The 15,553-nt window shown below is 40.6% G+C and overlaps 1 pseudogene; it reads right to left on the reverse strand.

Moving 5' to 3' along the window:
- Positions 1-15,186: 15,186 nt before the first annotated feature.
- LOC103272457 overlaps positions 15,187-15,553 on the reverse strand; it is a 939-nt pseudogene continuing 572 nt past the window's right edge.

The raw sequence follows: 15,553 nt of genomic DNA on the forward strand, positions 1-15,553 counted from the left end.
TAGGGACCTGGGAACCGGGACACCCAGAGACCGGGCAGTTGAGGCTTTCAAAACGAAAAGGAAAAAGAAAAAAAGAAAGAACGAAAGAAAGAGGAAGGGGATTTAAGGTAGACCCAGGAACCTGGAGCCACACACCGCTCTGCTAGCAACCTCGAAACCTCCAGCAAGACTACTTGTTGCCTAAATAAATGACCTAGGTGCAAATGACCTCATCCCAGATAATTAAGTGCGTGGGCTTGGAGTTTTCTTTTTAAAAAAGGAAAGAAAAAATCACACGCATAATTCTCACTTCCCCTTACCCCTCAAATGAAGATTAAGGTGGAGGGGCGGTAACGACGTGAAATTCCGGTTAGGCTCATCCTGGGCTGAAAGGGATTCTCAAGAAGCCTTTTTATTTGTGACCTAGCAATAGTTCTCAAAATGTAGTCCCTGGGCCAGTATTATCAGTAGCACCTGGGAGCTTAGAAATGTAAATTCCCCGGGACCGGGCCCAGACGTACTGAATCAGAAACTCTGAGCACACTGAAGTTGGAAAACCGCTGGCATAGACTCTCTAAATTAAAACACCACCACCAATGGTGTAACACGGTTTAGTTTTTTAGTATTAGGAAAATCTAGAAGGTACTCATTTCCAATGGGACATTTTATGGGAAAAATTACAGGGCCTGGACATTTCAAATAACTCTAATCTTACAGTTTGCAATATGATGATACAGGTTAACTACACACAATTATTTCAAGTTTGGAAATATTCCAAAAAGAAGAAAGCCTTCATTAGCACACGAATTTTCCACAACCTTTACATAATACCTTAGATTCATCTGTTGGCCTGCTTTTCTTTTAATTTTATTTCAAACATTTGTTTTTCACTCTCTCTTCTAGTTGATTCATTCCACTTCACTGGTGGTACAGTTATTTATTTATTTATTTATTTTAAAGCGACAGGGCTTGCTAAGTTGGCCTGGCTGGTCTCCAACTCCTGGGCTCAAGTGATCCTCCTACCTCAGCCTCCCAAGTAGCTGGGATTATAGGCTCATGTCATCTCACCCACTTTCTTTTTACATATCCCCTTTCTGTTCAACATTGTTCCCTTTAGAATGAGCTGAAAGTTCTATAGACACCCATCTCCCTATCTCCCTTTACTGTATGCTAAGGCACAGCAAAGGAGGCAAAAATAAAGTACGTGGACAAAAGCAAAAGGAGGTGCCAGGTTTCTTTGTTACTTTTGACAAACGAAACAAAAAGGTAAACATAATCACTAAGGATATGTGCACTATTTTAAAGCAATATGGCACTCCTAGCATTTTGGCTCATAAATTGAGACTTATTAGTGCTATTTTTTTTAGCAGTTTTGAGGTAGTGAGTTGTGGAGGCAAGTGTTATTACACTCTGAGGGAGGCACTCAGAGGGGGGCACTAGGAAGCTCTGGGTGAGGTTTTCCCTTGTTCTAAAAGTAGATTCCATATCTGCCCCTATCTTTGGGTGAGCAGGATTAGTATCCTGAGATGAATTAGTACCTTTTCCAGTTAATCAGTGACAATAATCTCTGTGTCAATGTGGCAAATCACTTAGGTATTGTTTATGTTTCTTTCTTTCTTTTCTTTCTTTTTTTTTTTGAATTGGAGTCTCACTCTGTCCCCCAGGCTGGAGTGCAGTGGCACTCTCACGGCCACTACAGCCTTGACCTGTTGGGCTCAGGCGATCCTTTCACCTCAGCCTTACAATGAGCTGGAACTACAGGCATGCGCCACCATGGCCAGCTAATTTTTTGATTTATTGTAGAGATGAGGGCTCACCAAGTTGCTCAGTCTGGTCTCAAACCCGTGGGATCAGGAAATCCAATCCTCTCACCTCGGCTTCCCAAAGTGCTGGGATTATAGGCATGAGCCAACACACTAGGCCTATTTACGTTTGTTTGTTTATTTATTTATTTTTTGAGTTGGCGTCTCACTCTGTCGCCCAGACTGGAGTGCAGTGGCCGCTCCCGGCCACCGCAGCCTTGACCTGCTGGGCTCCGGCGATCCTTCTGCCTCAGCCTTCCAAGTAGCCGGAATTACAGGCATGCGCTACCACGCCCGGCTGATTTTTTGATTTATTGTAGAGATGAGGTCTCACTGCCCAGGCGGGTCTCAAACCCATGGGCTCAGGCAATCCACTCAACTCAGCCTCCCAAAGGTGCGGGATTACAGGCTGAGCCACCGAGCCCGGCTTGTTTATGTTTATTTCAATGAAAAAACCCAAACCTCACAGCATGGACATTTGCAAACATTAGAAATCTATCAGCTAAAGATTTGTAACACCTGTGTGGTGAGATGTATTGTCTGTCATTCTCTTTCCTGTTTGTTCGTTTGTTTTACACTTTTAAATTATCTTCTCGGGATTCAGGAGTTCTGATATGCTCCTCTAAAATATAAATGCTCAAGGATATTCTCTCAGTGTCTAACTAGAAAGCTGCTGAGAACAATTTGTTGGAAAAAGGAGAATGGAAAATAAGAAACCACTATTCAGATTTTTAAAAAAATTTGACAGATGGCAATCCTCAAAAATACATCTTTAAGTTCTTTTTTAGACTGGAGTTATAGGCACTTGAAGACTTGTTCCCAAATCCTGATGTCACTTTAAAAAGTAAATACTGAAAGTATTAATAATAAATGACACGGGCATCACACCAACAGTTTTGTTGTCAATTGCAGTCAGATTATAAATTTCACTTATTAGGGAAAGGTGTTGAGAAAAGAACATAATTGATAAACTTGTATTTAATATCTAAGTTATATAGTGATGCCATGTGTGATAATATATTAATTACTTATTTACAATAGCTGTTTCTTCTTCTTTGTTTTTTTGTTTTTTGTTTTTTTTGTTTTTTGAGTGGGAGTCTCACTCTGTCGCCCAGACTGCAGTGCAGTGGCCGCTCCCGGCCACCGCAGCCTCGACCTGCTGGGCTCCAGCGATCCTTCTGCCTCAGCCTTCCGAGTAGCTGGAACTACAAGCGTGCACTACCACACCCAGCTGATTTTTGATTTATTGTAGAGATGAGGTCTCACCAAGTTGCCCAGGCGGGTCTCGAACCCATGGGCTCAGGCAATCCACTCACCTCGGCCTCCCAAGGCATGGGATTACAGGCTGAGCCACTGAGCCCGGCTTCTTCTTCTTCTTTTATTTATGTATTTCTCTGGGTCAGGGTCTCACTCTATCACCCAGGGTGAAGTGCAGTAGCATGATCACAGCTCACCATAGCCTCGACCTTCTGGGTTCAGGCGATCCCTCTGCCTCAGTCACCCAAGTAGCTGGAACTACAGATGCGTACCGCCAAGCCCAGCAAATTTTTTGTTTGTTTTTTATTCTTTTTTGAGTTGGAGTCTCACTCTGTCACCCAGACTGGAGTGCAGTGGCCGCTCCCGGTCACCGCAGCCTCGACCTACTGGGCTCCGGCGATCCTTCCGCCTCAGCCTTCCAAGTAGTTGGAACTACAGGCATGCACTACCACGCCCAGGTGATTTTTGATTTATTGTAGAGATGAGGTCTCGCCAAGTTGCCCAGGCAGGTCTTGAACCCACGGGCTCAGGCAATCCACTCACCTCGGCCTCCCAAAGCGCTGGGATTACAGGCTGAGCCACCGAGCCCGGCCTTATCTTTATTCTCTGACCTTCTCCACTCTTCTCTGTGCCCCAAGAGGTTGGATCTCTGTGGAGGGCATCAGTCAGACTCTCTTTTCCTTTAGCTTTCTTTTGTTTTCAACCAATTGGAGGCAATAACTAAAGGCCTATAAAAGGAGATAAAAAGGCAGAAGAAAAGTGATGTTTAGGTATTTATTCTTTAGTCTCCCTCCTGCGGACCTCTGGCCTGATAGGGGCTAAATTCCTCAACCCGCAGTCACACTGACCTGATAGGGACTAAATTCCACACAGTGTTGGGCAACCTTTTCCTACAGCAACAGCATTCTTCAGGTTTCCTTAAACATTTCTTCCCTTTACCCCTTTGTCCTTTCTTCTAGCCTGCCCAGACCTTTGTAAAAAGCCTTTTTGCTATACTCTCTTCAAGTACCTTTTATGAATGTACCATCTGTTTTTCCCAGGACCCTGACCACATAGAAACCCATCTAGCCAAAGCCAACCTCTGAGGCAATAGACTGAATGCCGAGTGGCAACTACTGATAGAGGAGAAAGTTTGCTCCTTCCGTTGAAGCTGAAAAACAGACTAGACTCATTCATTGAACAAATATTGAGGGAAGTCTCCTCTATAAGACCACAAAGAGTTTCTGGCCTATTATTGGTGCAAGTAAATCAACAATTATGAATGGTGAGAGCAGCAGGGGTGAAGGTTAAAAGGATGCAAACAGCTTGTTTTCTCCAAGAGCCTCAATGGTCTGCTTGATCTTCTGGAGAGAATGTCTTTTTTTTTTTTTTGAGTTGGAGTCTCACTCTGTCGCCCAGACTGGAGTGCAGTGGACGCTCTCGGCCACCGCAGCCTCGACCTACTGGGCTCCAGCGATCCTTCTGCCTCAGCCTTCCAAGTAGCTGGAACTACAGGCGTGCGCTACCATGCCCGGCTAATTTTTTTGATGTATTGTAGAGATGAGGTCTCACTGCCCAGGTGGGTCTCAAACCCGCAGGCTCAGGCAATCCACTCACCTCAGCCTCCCAAAGGCGCGGGATTACAGGCTGAGCCACTGAGCCTGGCTTTAATTTTTGATTTATTGTAGAGATGAGGTCTCGTCAAGTTGCCCAGGCGGGTCTCGAACCCTTGGGCTCAGGCAATCCGCTCACCTCAGCCTCCCAAAGCACAGGATTACAGGCTGAGCCACTGAGCCCGGCTGAGAAAGTCAATACAGAGGTGGGAAAACTGAGAAAGGCCTGGCATGACAATTCAGTTTGACATGTATCTTGAAAGGTACAGGGGAGCTTTTTAAAGAATAAGGAATTTACACATGAGTGTGGCTTGGTCAGCTTTGTCTTTTAGAAAAATCACTTGGGCTGTGGTGTGGAGGCTCGACCAGAAGAAAGGGTCTGAAATTCAGAGACCAGGCACAAGGTGACTGCAATATGATAGGGATCTGAACTACAGCAGTGGCAGGGGAGGTGAAGAAATTTTAGAATACAAAAAGGAATTACAGTAGTCTTGACTGACTGGATGTATGAATGGAAGAGAAGGAAGACTTAGGGTAATGGTACTCAAGCTCAGTCACCCACTGAAATCACCTGAGGAGTGGAGTGTTAAAAAATTCAGGTAACAGCCGGGCATGGTGGCTCATGCCTATAATCCCAGCATTTTGGGAAACGGAGGCGAGAAGATTGCCTGAGGCTGCAGGTTCGAGACCAGCCTGGGCAACATGGTGAGACCTCGTCTCTACAATAAATAAAAACATTAGCTGGGCGTAGTGGCACACACCTGTAGTTCCCTATTTGGAAGGCTGAGGTGGAAGGATCAAGTGAGCCCAGCAGGTCGAGGCTGCACTGGACATGAGCAGTGTGCCATTGCACTCCAGGCTAGGCAACAAAGACTCAAAAAAAAAAAAAAATTCAGATAACTATCATACTCAGTGATCTATCACGAAACAAAGAACTGAGTTCCACATGTTCTCACTCATAAGTGGACCATGAAAATTTATCATAATACTACAAGAAAGGGATTGGCAGTAACAGGATACTGCCAGAGGAAGGAGGGAGGCACATAACACTAATAAGGGTACCTGATCCTAAACCAGGTGAAATGAGGACCAATAGGAGGCCCAAACTTCACCTGTACGTTGACCACATATGTACCTAATCCTCAATTGTATCCCACATCTTTACAATAAAATAATAATGCAAAATTCAGATAACTGGGTCTTATCACCCTGAGATTCTGATGTAATTGGTCTCGGGCACTAGGAATTTCTAAGCCTCTCCAGGTGATGAAAACATGCAGCCAAACTTGAAGACCATTGTCCTTGAGTGACAACCTAGATTGGATGAATAGCATTCTCTAAGCTAGGAACTGCAGGAGGAGGGGGTAGAAGAGAGTCAGGAATGCAAAAGCAAAGATGTCCAGGAGGCTTTGAGACATCTGATTCTGGAGCTCAGAAGCAAAATGTCTGGAATGGTGCTATGGATTTGTTATGTCAGAGTTGTAGGCATCCTGGGTTTGGATGAGCCCATCTAATTGAGGGTGTGAAGGGCCAAGAGCTAAGACCAGGCTGCTCCCATGTTCCACAAACACACTCTTTTTTTCCTTGCTAGTATGCTTGTGGTTTCAATGTTACCAGTGTAAAAATAAGGAGCAACATGGGAAGAGACAAAGGCAAGGAAAGGTTTGCACTGGGCACTTGCCTGGAAGGATGCCCTCGAGGGAATTCACCACCCCCTAGGGTCCAGCTTTCCTATAGCTCTAAGAGTATCTAAATTACTTTCTGTTCCTTAACTAATTTTAAGCATAACCTGCACCATTTTATAAGAATTATTTGAAGAGTAGGTATTGCTTTGATTAAGCATAATACATACTTTATAGTAAAATATCAGCATTTAGGTGTCCAGTAAACACATAAGAATTCCATGTTTCTCTACAAGCATTAACTATGAACAGTGAATCACACATCTAACAAATGCTTACAGTGATGGTGAATCATTGCTAGTTAGGGCAATACCATGGCACACTAATTAAAATATGTATGACAATCCCTCTAGATCAATCTAAAACCAACATCTTCTAGATATGAGATTATCTAGCCAGTTCACATTAAACAGCAAATGAAGAAGCTTCTACATTCAGACACAGAGCACTTCACACCCACACAAAAGCCTATTTTTCCAAGTCTTTCCTCTGCAGGGAGGCAGGGTAAGCCAGGCTGAGGAAAGTTCTCCTGAGCCAGCTGCCATCTAAGCCAGAGATTTCTCCAGACAGGTTCCAGATAAAGTCGATCTCTGCTTCACTCTTATGCAGTTTTCTTTTAATAAGATTCCTCAAAGCTTCACAGAGCCACCTATATCAAGCTGAACATCTAAAAAGATGTGAAGTTTAGTGTCTTCACTAAAATAAAGCCACACTTCATTAACCTCATCGGCCAGTAGTTGCTTCATGGGAAAGAATTCAGCATACCTATTAGCCTGCCAGCTATAGCACTACCCGTGTGTATGACCCACACCACCATCTGCTAAAAATGGATCACCCGTTAAGGTGGTTTGAGTATATCTGATTACAGCATTCCTGGTCCACCTTAACAACAGCTCACAGCTGTAACTATTTGTCTGCCTTTCCCAACCGATTGTGCCAAATAACAGGAATTTCAAAACTAGGCAGAAATTCTTACACTCTGCATAATCTCCCTTCCTTTTCAGCTACAAATAAGGCTTTGTATTCGATTAGACTCACAGCAGGTGAAATCCTCAATTAGTGAATTCATTCTGGGGCCTCTTTCTACCTTCCTCCCACACACCACATTTTTTTTTTAAATAAGGGAAGTCTCAGTCTCTTCTCAAATCAGGAGTAAATTAACCCTTTGATCTACTCAATCAAACTATTTGCTGCGTGAAGAATTTTCACTGGAAAATGGGAGGATGTTAAGAGATTCCGCCTCCTTGACTGCATAATGGGTGTTACGGAAAATTCTGTTTTATCAGACTTCATTATTTTCTTCAAACCCATAAATGCTCTCAGATTTTCTGATCAATCTAGAAATTGCTGTTTTTATTTCTATCTGAAACTCACAATGTCAATATTATCTAAAAATGATTAATGGACAGTCTGCTACAAGAGAGAATTACTTTTAAGTTATGTTCTTATTTTGGTGTACTTGAAGTGAGAAAAAATATTAAATTTTAGTGTAAACAGTATGCTTTGGTTTAGGGAGGGTACAGAGTATATATTTCATACTTTGTAAATATTTATTTGTCAAAGAAAATTCATCATTGGACAAGGAGAGAGGTTTGATTTGAACATTAAAAAACATCAAGACAGCTTTAGTTCTTAGAGTGATTTACTTTTACTTTGTCAATTGCTTCTCTGGAAACAATTCACAATCTGGTTTATTTATGAGCACATGATTAAAAAAGAGCAACTTTGTCTTTTTTAATTGTTTTAGTCCTGTCACTTTTCTTGAAACAAGTTGTAGGACTTATTATCCACAAGAAAATACTGAACATATATCAAGTAGTAATGCAGCTTTTAGAAGCAGTCATCTGTTACTGTCAAAGGTTCATTTCATTTTGAGTCTTTTTAATTAAAATGCAAAGTTCTACATACATGCCTGCTTAAATTACCCCTTTCTGAAATACTTGAATTTCATTTAAAAAATGTTAAATGTTAATGTAACATTAGTATTAATGTTATTAATACTTACTACTTACAACTTGGAACTTGAGATTTGGAAAAAAGTAAACAAAGGAATTACTAGTCAATTAAGCGAACAAGGAAGTCATCCTAAGTTGAAACAGATAAGAAAAATGGAATATTCAAACGCTACAGATGAAGACACCAGTTTTTTTCCCCCTTTGAGATGAATATCTATAAGAATCAGGCTCTATGAAAAGCAGCTTCCTTAATCTTCAACAGGCATAGCTGTGTATTATAGCAGAGGTATTAAGGTAGAAGGGCAGAGCTTCCAGACCAATTCTGCCCTTTCAGAGGCCAGTCATTTAACCCTTTAGAGGCCAGTCACTTAACCCCTCGAGGGCTTTTGTTGACTCACCTATAAAATGATAATACAGCACAAGCCATAGTGTGGGTCAAAATGACATAATGACTCTGACAGCGATTTGAAGACTGGGAAATGCTGTGTTAATGCAAAGTAGTCTGTCATGCAGGTATGATTGCTTGAAAGAAAACCCAATATGTTAAAAAAATACTGTTAGGAGCACAGCACAAAATAAATTCAGCACAATCACTTTAACTTTTCATTTTAGAGTGTTGTGTGAGGGAAAATGAGGTCTGAGTTTCAGTTCTTCCTCTTTCTAATTTACAAAAGGAACCTTTCCTCCTTTTGTTGGTTACATTTAAGAAGGAAGCAAGTAGACAAAGTAAGATTTTTTTTTTTGCAGGATAAATCACTAACCATAGCCTAAGACAGGCAAAAAATCCACACCAGTTTTTATTATTCTTTGGGGTTGAGATTCAAATATGAATACTATTTACACATGTTAAAAGGTGTATCCGTGTTCACATTGTCAGAGAGCAGAACCCTGGAGTAGTTAGAGAGCAAGGGAATATTGATTTGGTAGGGGAAGATGGGAGAGAAAAAGCCTTACACCTACATGGAGAAGGCCTCCTGGTGGCAGGTTTTGAACAGTCAGCACATGGTAGGAATCCCACACAACCAGGAATACACAAAAGGGGAAATGAAGGGAAAAACCAGTTTCACCAATTAAACATCTACCAAGGGCTGAATCTTGTGATCCAGCTCTGGTTTATTTTTGTTGAGGCATATTTTGAAGATAAAAGAGAAATACAACACTACTCAAATAAATCCAAGAAGACACAGATGGAAAAATATTCCATGCTTATGGATAGGAAGAATCAACATTGTTAAGATGTCCATCCTGCCCAAGGCAATCTGCAGATTCAACACAATACTCATTAAATTACCAACATCATTCTTCTAAGAAATGATAATACAGAAATTCATATGGAAACATAAATGACCACAAATAGCCAAAACAATCCTCAGCAAAAGAAACAAAGCAGGAGGTATCACGCTTCCAGCCTTTAAACTTTACTATAGCCGGGCTCGGTGGCTCAGCCTGTAATCCTGCGCCTTTGGGAGGCTGAGTGGATTGCCCGAGCCAGCGGGTTCGAGACCCGCCTGGACAGCGAGACCTCATTTCTACAATAAATAAAAAAATCAGCCGGGCGTGGTAGCGCGTGCCTGTAATTCCGGCTACTCGGAAGGTTGAGGCGGAAGGATCGCCGGAGCGCAGCAGGTCAAGGCTGCGTTGGCCGGGAGCGGCCACTGCACTCCAGTCTGGGCTACAGAGTGAGACTCCAACTCAAAAAAAAAAAACAAAAACAAACAAAAAAACTTTACTATAAGGCTATAATATTCAAAACAGCCTGGTATTGGTACAAGAATAGGCATATGGATCAATGAAACAGGATAGAGATTCTAGAAGCAAAACCTCAACTTCTCAACCAACTCATCTTCGACAAAGCCTTCACCACCAACAACCGGAGAAAGGAGAACCTATTCAGTAAATGATGCTGGGAAAACTGATTGACAATATGCAGAAGACTGAAATAGGACCCCTACCTATCACCATACACAAAAATCAACTCTAAATGCATCAAAGACCTAAGCATAAAACCTCAAATTATAAGAACCTTAGAAAATGGAGGAGATACTCTTATGGAAATTGAAACTGGCAACCAATTCCTGATCAAAACCCCAAGTGCCCATGCCATAAAAGATAAAATAGACAAGTGGGGCCAGGGGTGGTGGCTCAGCCCATAATCCCAATACTTTGGGAGACCGAGGTGAGTGGATTGCCTGAACCTGGGGGTTCAAGACAAGCCTGGGCAACTTGGTGAGACCTTATCTCTACAATAAATCAAAAAATGAGCCGGGTGTGGCAGCGTGCGCCTCTAGTTCCAGCTACTTGAAAGGCTGAGGCGGACAAATTGCCTGAGGTCAACAGATTGAAGCTGCAGTGGCCGTGAGTGTGCCACTACACTCCAGCCTTGGCAATAGAGTGAGACTCCAACTCAAAAAAAAAAAAAGATAAAAATTGGAACCTCATCAAACTGAAAATCTTCTACAAAGTCAAAGAAACCATCAACAGAGCCAGGAGACTGCCCACAGAATGGGAAAAAAATATTTGCCAACTGTATATCTGACAAAGGCCTAACATCCAGGAACTACAAGGAACTCAAATATGTTGAAAGAAAAAAACAAACAGCCCCATTAAGAAGTGGTCAAAAGACATGAATAGACACTTCTCAAAAGAAGGTATACAGGCAGGCAACAGACACATGAAAAAGTGCTCAGCCTTACTCATCATCAGAGATATGCAAATCAAAACCACATTGAGATACCACCTCATCCCAGGAAGAATGGTCATTAATAAAACAACAACAACAGATGCTGGTGAGGATGTGGAGAAAAAGGAACACTTCTACACTGCTGGTGGGAATGCAAACTAGTGTAACCTCTTTGGAAAACAGTGTGGCGATTTCTAAAAGAACTAGACATTGACTTTTCATATGACCCAGCAATCCCCCTATTGGGAATATACTCAGAGGAACTTAAATCATTCTACAAAAAGATACCTGCACACGCATGTTTATTGCAGCACTACTCACAATAGCAGAAACATGGAACCAACCATGATGCCCATTGAAACTGGACTGGATAAAAAAAATGTGGTACATATATACAATGGAATATTACACAGCCATAAAGAAGGACAAACATATGGACATCGCAGCAACTTGGATGAATTTAGAGTCTATCATCCTTAATGATCTACCACAGAGACAAAGAACAGAGTACCACATGTTCTCACTCATAAGCAGACCCTGAACATTTACCATAATACTATAAGAAAGGGATTAGCAGAATGGGGGTACTGTCAGGGTGGGGGCAGGGGACACAACATCAATAAGGGTACCTGATCTCAAACCAGGCAAAGTGGGAACCAAAGGGAGGCCTAAACTTTACCTGTATGATGATCATTTGTATGCCTAATCCTGAATTGTACCCCACATCACTAAAATTTAAATAAATAAATGAATAAATAAATAAAAAAGAGAAATACAGATGCAATGTAAAAATTTCCAAGAAATGTTTGTTATGTGCTATACCTAAACTAAGTTTCTCTATTAAATATTCCCCTATATTAAGTTCTTTAAATGGTTGTAATTGTAGTATAAATTATGGAACACTTACGTGTGTTCTTGCTTATCATTCAAAGTCTTCTCAGTTTTCTTTATGGTTAATGAAAACTGGGAGATGTTTGGACATTGACATGGAAACATATACATATTTCAAGATTGTAATCAGGTTATTCTACTAGGGGGATCCAAAGGAAATATGGTCTTGTCCTTAAAGAGTTTACAATCTAGTGAGGGAAGATAGACCATATATAACTAAACATAATATTGGACAGATTATTATAAGTACAGAATAGAGAAATTTTTTAATAGGAGTGAAATGTGAAAGCTGATTCATTTGACTTCTTGGGATTAGGGAACTTGTGCTTCAGTTAAGAGTTAAGTAGCCGACCAGGCACAGTGGCTCAGCCTGTAATCCCAGCATTTTGGAAATCAAAGGTAAGAGGATTGCTTGAGCCTGGAGGTTCGAGACCAGCCTCGGCAACTTGGTGAGACCTCATCTCTACAATAAATAAAAATAAATAAATAAATTGAAATAAGTCTTTAATCACCCAGTTCGTTTTTGTTTGTTTGTTTGTTTGTTTGTTTGTTTGAGTCAGTGTCTCACTCTGTCGCCCAGGCTAGGTGCAGTGACATGCTCACGGCTACAGCAGCCTTGGCCTGCTGTGCTCAGGCGATCCTTCTGCCTCAACCTTCCAAGTAGCTGGGATGACAAGTGTGTACCACCATGCCGGATAATTTTTTGATTTATTGTCGAGATGAGGTCTTGCCATGTTGCCCAGGCTGGGCTTGAACTCCTGGGCTCAGGCTATTCTCTCTCCTTGGCCTCTTGAAATGCTGAGATCACAGGTGTGAGCCACCACTCTCAGCCTAGTTTTAAAATCAGGTTTCATGTTGCTTTTTTGCTAGTGTATGAAGGTTGAAACAAGTTTCTTAAAATGATTCTGTGAGCTAATCTTTCATATTAATAATTTACTAAGGCACAGAATTTTTCATGTTAACATGCTGCTGTGTTATGACATCAGTTTATGCTTTTTAGGAACTCAAAAAAGGATCAGGCCAATACTGAAGTTTATATCTTGGGAAGGCTAATTGGCAGAAAATACTACCATCCCATTAAGACATCAAATCACATTTTTTAGTTAATATCAACAAGACCTTAGTGTGGGAATCTAGGTTCTTATAGTTTGACCTACTCTCATCTCTTAGAAGCTGGCTGGCAAAGAATTGGAAGCCTCTTCTCATATGATAAATAGAGAAGAAAAAATTGGCACCACCTGTACCTTTTGAATATATTTATTTTTAAATAGAATTAAATTTGAAGGGGGAAGAAATAAGAATGAAATTCAGGGCAGAGATCAGAATAAGAACATATGCCAAGGAGACTATTACAACAGCCCAGTTAAGAGAGAATGAAGACATGAACTAAGAGAGTAGCACTGGGAATTGGTGGAAAGGTCGAATTCAAGACAAGTTATAGAATAAAATCAATGTTACTTCTCAGCCAATTGGATATGAGGGCTTGAGCAAAGGGAAAAGTTTAGGATTTTTGATAATGGCACCATTAGCTGTGGATTTATGTTTGTGTATGTACTATGTATGTATGTATACTATGCATTGTTTCTTATAAGTTTTAGGATGAATTATAACAATGTATAACTCTGAAAATTAATTTATAAAATCCAGGATTAAGGAAATATAAATAGATTAAAATCTCGAGAAGAAAGGAAAAGTTAGAGCACAGATTTGTAGATCATAGGGCTTGATGTAGTTATTAAAATTTCCCTATGCACAGCCAGCAGAATGAGAATAACAAACAAAATAAAGTGTTGGGAAAGATATGGAGCAACTAGAACTCTCAAGCTGTGTTGGTAAGAATGTAAGTTGGTACAACCACATTGGAAAACTGTTTCGCAGAATGTATGAAAGCTACACATATGTAAACCCTATGACTCTTTGTTAAAGTCCTCAAATCATTGCATAAATACATTCACCAAATAACATGATTTAGAATGTTTATCACATCATTATTTGTACTCAATACCCATCAAAAGTAAAATACCAGGGTTGATCTCCCAAAAAACGGAATTATCTTTTGGAGGGCAAACCCCTTATAGTACACACGGAATTTGTTCCTCTGGATCAAATGGTCATCAAAGTTGTTTTTTTTGTTTTTTGGGGTTTTTTTTGAGTTTGAGTCGCACTCTGTTGCCTAAGCTGGAGTGCAGTGGCACACTCATGGCCACTGCAGCCTTAACCTGCTGGGCTCAGCTGATCCATCCACCTCGGCCTCACAAGTAGCTGGAACTACAGGCACATACCACCATGCCTGGCTAAGTTTTTTTATTTATTGTAGAGATGAGGTCTCACCAAGTTGCCTAGGCTGGTCTCGAACCCGTGGGCTCAAGCAATCCTCTCACCTCAGCCTCCCAAAGTCAACTTCAAGTGACTTTTTTTCTGTTTCCCCAGATGAAAAGCGTTATCAAAGGGAAATGTTTTGCCGGTGTGCAAGAGGTGAAACAAAAAACAGTAGAAGCACTAAAAGGCATCAAAATTGATGAGTTCAAAAACTGTTTTGAGTACTGGAAAAAGCATCTTGATAGATGTATTGCATCAAACAGAGAGTACTTTGAAGGTAACTGAACATGTAAGAACAAATACACAATTTTTTATAAATAAATTTCATTTTGGGGTCCCCCCTTGTATATAATAAATCACAGCATATTCACACATTGGAATATTATACAACAAGGCATATAGACAATCTAAAACTTCATACAATAGTATGAATGAGTCCATGTTTTAGGAAGTCAGATGCAAGAGAATATATGCTGTGTGATTCCATCTATAGTAAGGACAAAAACAGGTCAGAATAATTAATGGTATTCAAAGTCAAGATAATGGTTACTCTTGGAGGGTGGGTAATGATTAGAAGGGCACACAAAGGAATTCTAAAGACTGGTAATGTTCTGTTTCTTCATCTGGATGCCACTTAAATGAATATGTTCAGATTGTGATAATTTTCTGAACTGTACATTTACGTTTTGGCCTTTTTCTTTTTTCTAATTCATTTTTACTGACAAATAAAAATTGTACATATTTATCATACATGTTTTGAAATATGTAAACAATGTGGAATGGGTAAATCAAAATAATTAATATCTCACTACTATAGTACTACCTCACATACTCATCATTTCTTGTGATGAGAACATTAAAAATCTACTCTTAAAGCAATTTTCAAGAGTACAATACATTGTCATTACCTATAGTCACCATTTTGTACAACAGATCTCTTGTAATTCATCCTATTAAGTGCTTGGAAAAATAGATCTCCTCCTATATAACTGAGATTTTGTATCTTGTTTTTTTTTCTGTTTGGTCAATGTTTATTGTCTTTATCTGAAAAATCCTCATAGAAAACTGGTTCAACTCTCAGCAGCCCGCTCCTGAGCTCTGAGGAAGCTTGTCTTCTTTTGCGCTACCCGATCTTTCTTCTGGGCAAGGGACATTTTGGGATGATTCCACCTCTTCTTCAATTCTTTCTTGGGCTTCTTCTCATACACAGGATTCTCCCATATAGCTGTGTGAGCTTTTTTGTACATCTCCTCCATCATGTCTGGAGTCATGCTGTTCTTTATGTACTGAGAGAACTGCTTCTTGTAAGCATCTTCATCTTCTTCCATTAGGTAATGCATATAATCTGCAACGTTCTGGCCCATGATGTGCTTCCGATGTACTTCTGCATTAAACT

This window comes from Carlito syrichta, unplaced genomic scaffold, assembly GCF_000164805.1.
Source record: "Carlito syrichta isolate Samal-C Ts95f unplaced genomic scaffold, Tarsius_syrichta-2.0.1 Scaffold312570, whole genome shotgun sequence".
NCBI classification, from domain to species: Eukaryota; Metazoa; Chordata; class Mammalia; order Primates; family Tarsiidae; genus Carlito; species Carlito syrichta.